The 8,797-nt window shown below is 38.7% G+C and overlaps 1 pseudogene; it reads right to left on the reverse strand.

Moving 5' to 3' along the window:
- Positions 1–3,669: 3,669 nt before the first annotated feature.
- LOC132495252 (protein cornichon homolog 1-like) lies at positions 3,670–4,140 on the reverse strand (annotated as a pseudogene).
- Positions 4,141–8,797: the final 4,657 nt, after the last annotated feature.

Here is an 8,797-nt window from a genome sequence, read left to right on the forward strand (position 1 = left end):
TTTTTAGAAAAAGGGATTCAAATGGGCAGCATTCAGCTAAAGCTTCTTTTTCCTTTTTCTTTTTCTAATAGTGGTGAGCACTATTTTGGTTTTCAACCTCATTACACTTCTATTCATAGAGCATGGTATAAAAACTTTAAGCCTCAAATGTTTTAAATAAAACAAATCATGCATCGACGAAAAGAAGGCCATAATGGTTTTTTTTCTGTAGCTTGCCTAGTGCAGTTTGCAACTGGTCTCACAGCATTAGCTAAAGAATTCCCATTAGTATTAATATGCTCTTAAGTTCTAACTGTCCTATCATTTAAGCAATAATTTGAGGATCAATTCAATTTCATGGGAATTTCACTATCCCAGGCCAGCCCTGTGGCTTTGTGCGCAGAGAAATTTAGTTGTTGAGACACTGAAGTTTTCACAGTCTTTTGTGGAATAATTGAACACATACACACCCACCACACACATGTCATTAAACTAACATCTTGGATGAAACCAGTTATCAAATAAAGGTAGCTTCTGTGGTATGGATGCCCATCAGCTCCACACCTTTCTTCTCTTGGATCCTAGCTTGCCTGCAGACACCATAGTGAATAGGTCATCCAGGAAAATATCAGGGTTGGTCCCTGAAGAGATTTAAGAGACACTTAAGGAATACTTGAGTCCCTATTCCGTCCGGTTGCTGTCTTGGCTTAAGGCATTACCTCTAGAAGGTCTCTGATAAGACAACCATTTCTGATCTGGGAGAATTAACAGGAACTCATTAGCAGGGTTCCCTACATGTAGTAAGAATATATGCTCACTGAGTTGAAATAGCACCCATGAGATCACGTCCATGTAATCTGCCCAACCAGTAACAAGCGAAAGCATTACAGGACAGGGCGAGTCCTGAGTGCTGTGTGGGGGCCAGAGGAGAGAGCAGAAGATAAAAATCCCACCTGAAAATACAGAATTCTTATGTAACTGAAAAAGGTTTAGAAAGAGGTTTCATTGTATACTGAACAAACTATATTCTTGACACAAAAATTATTTTTACCGGTCGTGGGAAAGTTCAGAGAAGTCACCACTATAAGCCTAGGCAGCATTTTATATCTCATTCACTGGAAGTAGAAGAGGCTGAGGAATAAGAACATTGCACCAAGACGGATAGGTTGTGAGACTTCTGAACTTTGACACTAATAAACCCACAAAAACTTCAGCAAGTCTCCTGGCTGATCTTGGAACTTCCTCCTGTTACATTCTTTATAGATAATCCTGCTCCAACCTTAGTTTAGCTTCCTAGGACAAACCCTGAACATGATCAGTTATAACAGCCATGCAACATGCATTAAGAAAATGAAATACAAGCTCTTCTACTATAAGATACATGCGTTTCAAATGATACTTGCATTCTGCAAAATCACAGGATTTATAGGAAAAAAAAGTAGCAAACCACTCAAAACTTAAGCAACTTTATAATGAAAACACCAACACAGAGAATAATAAACCTAATAAAAATATTTTCAGTTTTTAAAAAGAAGTCGTTAACTTCCTAATTTAAAAGACTACTGCAAACACAGGAATTTTTATCTTTTTTTTTTTTTTTTTTTTTTTGCGGTACACGGGCCTCTCACTGCTGTGGCCTCTCCCATTCCGGAGCACAGGCTCCGGACACGCAGGCTCAGCAGCCATGGCTCATGGGCCCAGCCGCTCCGTGGCATGTGGGATCCTCCCGGACCGGGGCACAAACCCGTGTCCCCTGCATCGGCAGGCGGACTCTCAATCACTGCGCCACCAGGGAGGCCCTAATTTTTACCTTTTTTAAAAAAAAGATGTATATTTCACCACAATAAAGAGAGAGAGAGAGAGAGAGAGAGAGAGAGAGAGAGAGAGAAGACAGCTTGATGGAAGGGATGAAATGAAAGATAGAGGCTACTGATTTGAGAAGACAAGAGCCAAATACCCAAAGATCAGAGAGAACTACACACTCAGCACTTCTAAGACAAAGCACTTGGCCACACTGTTCACAGGTTGGTCTTCTCTTTAACTTAGTTTGGCTGTAGGTTCTATATTCTGTGTTCTTCTAACTTCCTGCGTTCAGCTGCTGTTGTTTGCTGATGCAAAACATTAATGATCTGAGGAAAATCACGTATGACCAACATGACTTCTGAGTTATACTGGCCTCATTCTCCTAATTACCAGTTGCATAAGAGCTAATTCCTGTTACAGAAACATACTACAGACTTCCCTGGAAAAGCTGTCATCCAAGTGTTGACATGGTATTTTCTGAGAACATAGAATACATCTGAGAATCCTATGCATTACTTCTTTAACCATCTAAAGGCAGAAGCCTGAACCAAATAACCTCCAAGCCCCATCTAGCTCTTCCATTTTAGGAATATTCAATTTTGGAGGCTCAAGAGCAATTTAATTTTTTTAATGATACATAAACGACAATAACAGTAGATGAAATAGATGTGGATGACAATAAATGTAGATACTAATTGGTAGGAGACCATTGTCCAATACCTTACGTGGAAGAGGAATTTTTCATAGTGTAATGATTTTGAAATTACAACATAACAAGGGAGCTTAGTCAAACGAGAGAACAATTAATCAAGTCAGCCATCAGGGGTACCCATGCTTTCGGGAAACAAGTGTCCAAGGTCTATCAGGGTTTTAGATCCAGGAAGGATCACTCTGTTTATAGCCCTTTGAAGACACACTCGTGGAAATCAAAATTTCCACTCTTTGAGATTATTCAACTAATGCATAACCAACAGGCTATACTCTAATCTGTTGCTTTTCACCAAAAGGATTTATCCAGGCCTCTTTTCTTTTTTTTTTAAAGTCTTAATTTCAGAGTTTTATTGTATTGCACTAAAGGAACAGCAGGACGGTTATACAATGTTCTCTCTCATTCAGTTCTGAAAATCTAAAGTACTTGCAAACTCTTAAGAATATCTTTACCACCAGATTAGAACACTAAGTATAATAACCAATTTCTTAATAAGTAATGTCTCACAAATTAAAACACATTTCAAATAGCTTTAAATGCATTCTTCACAAGTAAGTCAGCATATATTTTTGTATCATGTTCACTTATGCTTAAGAATTAAAGCAAGTATATGACTCTGGTGGAAATATGGGAAATCTCTCATTCATGCAATATACAGGGATAATATTTCAAGTCAAAGGGAAAAAAATCCCACTCATTTTTTTAATGCATCCATATATAATCACCTACATGATAGATGAGGAAACCCATGAAGTTTCCACAGGTCAGATATATATTTTCAATTCATCAGAAGCACCTGATATCTACAGCTAATTTATAATTAAATGGCATTTCAATAAAACCAAAATGAGCCCTACAACTTCTATAAACAAAAGCTTCCAATGGACTAAGGACAGTCAATAATTAATGCAGTCATTCAAGGGATTATGGCTGTTCCTTAAGGAGTGCAAGTTCAAACCCGTCAACACCAGAGGTATCATTTTATATTAATTTATACATAATTCCATTTAAATTCTTTATCCAAGTATAACATATGAAAACAGTCTTTCCACAAGCAAAAAATGCAGAAACATTTAAAAAATAAGGAGTCATTTTTTAAAGTAACTGATCAAATTCCATAGGCTACTCTTGGAAACCGGATATTGCTGGATAGAATCCCTTTGTTTGGTGGCTTTTTCATGCACTTAACTGAACCAGTTCTTGTGAGTGTTGTTCTAAGAGCTCACCAAAACATAGATCATACCATATAGGTAGTAAAAAAATGCTAGAAGATAAAAAGCTAATTTGCACCATCCTTCTTTCTGACAATATGCTAGAATATCTGCATTCATGATGGCTGTAGTGTCATAGAGTCCTGGTCCACTCCTCACTGGTCTACTCATATACCTCCAAATATGATATGACAAGAGGGGCATATTGAGACCCAGTGTAAGTCACTCTGCTGCACAAAGAAACATGACACAGAAGAAAGCATGGATGAGGTACTCTGGAAGGACAAGATGATTCAGTGTATTACACTGGTCTATAGGATTCCTGTAATCAGTCTTCAGCTCATCAAATGCTATAATATGCCAAATGGCAAAGAAGATGAGTGCGGCAGTAAGCAGCAGCGCCAGCATGTAGCAGAAGGCCATGAACGTGAACACCATGGCTGGGGCAGACCTCTTTTCTTTAGGCTCTTCTTGAAGCTAAGCAGCTCACCCTTTTAATCTGCTTATTCAGCACAAAATATGAAACACAAAATAAAAGCAGTGGTTGACTTTCCATAACTGCCTTTTGTTTTAACTTGTTGGCCCCCTTTTGCCCTATTTGAATGGTAGTGTATCTCCTTCACATTCCAGTCTTAATGAGGTTATTTACCTTGCATACCCAATGAGATTATACCTTATATAATAAATTCTCTTCTCTGAGATATATCTGAGAGGACAGCCTATTTAACTATTAAAAGGATTAACCTTTTAACTGAGAATGATTTTAAAGCTGGACACAATTTTCATGCTGAGCTTTCAATTACTTAAAGATGTCACCACTGCATACAGAGGTGTTTACATTTACATATACTAGTAGATCAGCCTTAAAAATAGCCACTTGTTAACTTCGCACAATGGCTGGTAAAGAAAGCTCATTTGTTGCTATGTGTGTATTGCTCTTGCTCATGTGTGTTAATGAAATACATGTGAGCTAAAAATGCAAACTGGGAAGTAAAGAATATCATTTTTAATGCATTAGTATTGCTATCAATTGTATATGCTAACAAAATACATGGAGGGACAATCCATACGAACCCTTCAAATTTCCTTTTAGCCAATAATTGTTCTTTTCTTCCTCACCCAACTTTTTACCATAAGTGATAACATTAATTGCCTTAATTCTTTTCATATTGTCATTCCAGGTGGGGAACAATAGAATTGGCCAGAAGTCTATAAACACAAAGGGCATGAGGAAAAGCAAACGGCTTGGGTAATCCACCATTTGGACAATAAGTTTGGCTTTACTTCATCGGTTGGGGGATGGGGATGGAGATGAGGGGGGAGGCAGTTGGTGGCTGGGGGTTAGGAAAAATAGGGAAAAAATAGAGTTACTTATTTAGCTTATCTAGATCATTGCATTCAGGTAATAGTAAAAAGAATTTTCATAAATCTATTTTCCTCCAAAATCCACTTGACTTTTGCATTATGGCACATCTCACTCTCAGATCCTCATAAACATTATAACTTAATCTGCTTGATTAAATGTTGTACTGACCTAAAAAGGGACTGTTTATAGTAATGTCCAAGGCACTGGGAGAGCAGCTCTCTTAAGTCAAAACAATTTGGTCTCTATTCTTAGGAAAGGAATAATTGAAAGGAGAATCTCCCCTTGGACATAAACCACCTTGTCCATCTCCCCTGCAAAAGTCCCAGAAAAATCTAGTCTATTTACTAACGTTCTGGGGCTCATGGATTATTTCCAGAGAACTCAAATATTTATTGATAACCTACCAACTGCTGTGTACTGGGAGTACAGCAGGGAACAAAATTTTCAGAAATTTCTGGCAACATGGATTACTTTCTACAGGGGGAAAGGGTGCAATAAACAAAGATGCAAAATATACGCACGTTAGATGGTGATAATATTGTTATTGAATATTAGTGATAATAGAGAAGTTTTAGACGTTAAAGTTTCCTTTTTTCCTTTAACAGAGGAAAAAAGCAGGAAAGGGAATGGAGGGATATTTTAAGGAAGGTGTTGTCAGGTTAGGTAAGGCAAGTTGATATTTGAGTAAAGACCTGGGGATGGGGGACCCAGCTAAGCAAAAATGTTTAAGGTAGAGGGACAATTAAGAGAAAAGGCTCTGAGGCAGGAGTACAGCTGGCATGTTAGAGGAAGGCCAAGGAGGCCAGTGAGGGCAAAGAGAGATGGGATAGTAAGAACAGGAACATCAAGCAGGGGGTGAGGGTGGATAGTGTAGGACTTTATAAGCCATTGCAGTGTCTTGGGCTTTTACTCTAAATAATATGGAGAACTGTGAATCTAAACTATGGACTTAAATGTTTGTCAACAGATGAATGGAAAAAGAAGATGTGATACATACATAATGGAATATTATCCAAGCATAAAAAGGAAGAAATCCTGCCCTTTACAACAATATGAATGGACTCTGAGGGCATTGTGCTAAGTGAAATAAGCCAGAGAAAGACAAATACTGTATGATATCACTTGTATGTGGAGGCTTAAAAAGATGAACTCAGAGGAATAGAGAGTAGAGTGGTTGTTACCAGGGATTGGGGGGGGGTGGGAGAAATGGGGAGATATTAGTCAAAGGTTACAAACTTCCAGTTATAAGATGAACAATTTGGGGGATCTAATACACAGCATGGTGGTTGTAGCTAATAATACTGTATCATATACTAGAACATTGCTAAGAGAGTAGATCTTAACTTTCTCACCACAAAGAGAAATGGTAACCATGTGATAGGATGGAGGGGTAGCCAATACTATGGTGGTAACCATTTTACAATTTATAATTATATAAAATCAACACGTTGTACATCTTAAACTTACACAATGTTATGTGTCAATTATATCTCAAAAAAACCCAACAACAACAAGAACAAAAAAAGATGAGAAACCAAGGGAAGGTTTTTGAGTACAGGAGTCATCAGACCCTATGAACAGGCTTACTTTGGCTGCTGCTGGGAATGGATTGTGAAGCAAGTGGATGAGTGCCTGTTACAATAACCCAGAGGAGAGATGAGAGGGCCTGGGGTCTGAAAGAAGAACAGACACAGAGCTCAGGTCTGAACAGCATGGAGTGAGATTAGAGACTGCTCACAGAGACAGCCAACATCTAGGTTACAAATGAATTTATTTTATAAATTCTAATTCATAAAATTTATGCACTGTGAAATCAATCCATCAGTGAGAACACAACTTAGTGGCCTCCAGTGTTAAAATTTGTTATAAAATACATTGTGTGTACATTCTTTAAAGTCACTACACATCTGCATTAGAAGTTGAGTCAAATGTTCGAGGAACGACAGAAGGGCCTGTGGAGTCTAGGGGATCTGTGGAGCACAGCATGAAAACTAGAACTCCCTAGGCTGCTAGGAAACATGCCATATCCTGTGAAAACTGATGGAGGTGGCCTCAGAACACTCTTGGGAGGCATCAGGAGAGGCGGAGGCTGTTGAAGTGACTGGAAGCAATAGGACATCCCAGTTCCTCATCACTTTTCTGGGAGGGCCTGAGTCTCACAGCCCTGAACTACTTCCTTACTTGCCTTCCCAAACATCTGGTGATAATGTTTGACAGCAACATGTGTTAGTAGAAGTTTGTGTAGAATGCATGTTCTTTGTGATAGAACCATCACAATGCATGAATTACACATAAGAATCAAGAGTCATGAAAACTACATGCAAAAGCCATAAAGGACTAGGAGAAATGTTGATACCAACCCCAAATTCAATAGAAGGACATGCAAAGCACTGGGGATGCAGGTGCTGGATGAGCACAGGATGATCACAGAGGAAGGACAGGAGAGGAAGGAAGGGGAGAGGGGCCAGACAAGGCAGCTGACTAGTGTGAGGACCTCTGTGGGGCCAGTGCCTGTAACCAAAGGTTAAGTGGAGAAAGGCAGCTGGTCATCAATGCCTAGACCTCTAGGTAAAGCCCAAGGGCATGGGAGCTGTGGAAAGCAGCAGTCTGTACCCTTCCATCCCTGGCTTCAGATGAAGACCTAGATGCACAAAGAATCCAAAATCAAGGTTTCTTCATTTCATTCAAAAATCTTAAATTTCAGAGAAGATAAGCATCTGTATCAGGGGCACAGTGTCCTGCTAGAAACAATTACAATTCAACAAACACGCATGGAGAACGTACTGTTTGCCAAGAACTGTTCTAAGTGGAGAGTTGAAGGTACATAAGAGACAATTAGTCCCTCAGTGAAAGTGCAATCCAGGAAGAAATCTGCATCCTTTGTATAAACCAAACCAGCATTTGACATGTACTCAGAAAAACATTTCGATAGACAAGAAATATTAGATATTTTTCAGTACTTTCAGTAAAAATCTCATTGGAAAGACAAATTTTTTAAGGGCACAGAATCAAAGAACTTAGATGTTGGTTTTAGAAATTCTCTTAGTACCAAGAATAGAAAGGTAATTTACGTACTGAGCGACGTATACTCACCTTTTCTGCTGCTGTCACAAATCAAGTCAACTCTGTACGTTAGCACAGAAGAGACACAGCGAACAGTGAAAGCGGAAAGAATGCGCACTGCTCCTTATTAAGTGGAGGAGGAGCCAGCAAGCAGTATCGTATTTTTTAGCTTCTAAAATAATAGTAACATCTCCAATACTGTTTCACAAAATCTGGGCAACCCAAGGAGTGAGTGTCTTACCAAAGGGACTCTTCAAGATTTCCTTCAGAATATTACTCTGGAACATTTTTACAGGATACTTTAATCACTTTAAAGTATATAAAGTAAAGAGAGTATTGCTGGTAAAAAGTCAACTTGAACAAATGGATAAGACTGGAGGTGGTGTGATACAGTGAAACATTTATGGATCAACCTAGGTTCAAATACTGCCTTTCCCACTTACCAGCTGTGTGACCTTACATGCGTGACTGAATTTCCTGGAACTTCAGTTTCCTTATCTAAAGAACGGAGATAAATAATTTTCTATTTCAAAGAATTCTTCTAAGGATCAAATGACACTGTGTATATGTCTTACAGCAGGTTGGGTATATATTAAGTATTTAGTCAACTATGGTTTCCCCAGTAGGAAACCAGCACATCAGGAGGGCCTCCAGGCACACTAGCCT

This window comes from Mesoplodon densirostris, chromosome 8, assembly GCF_025265405.1.
Source record: "Mesoplodon densirostris isolate mMesDen1 chromosome 8, mMesDen1 primary haplotype, whole genome shotgun sequence".
NCBI classification, from domain to species: domain Eukaryota; kingdom Metazoa; phylum Chordata; class Mammalia; order Artiodactyla; family Ziphiidae; genus Mesoplodon; species Mesoplodon densirostris.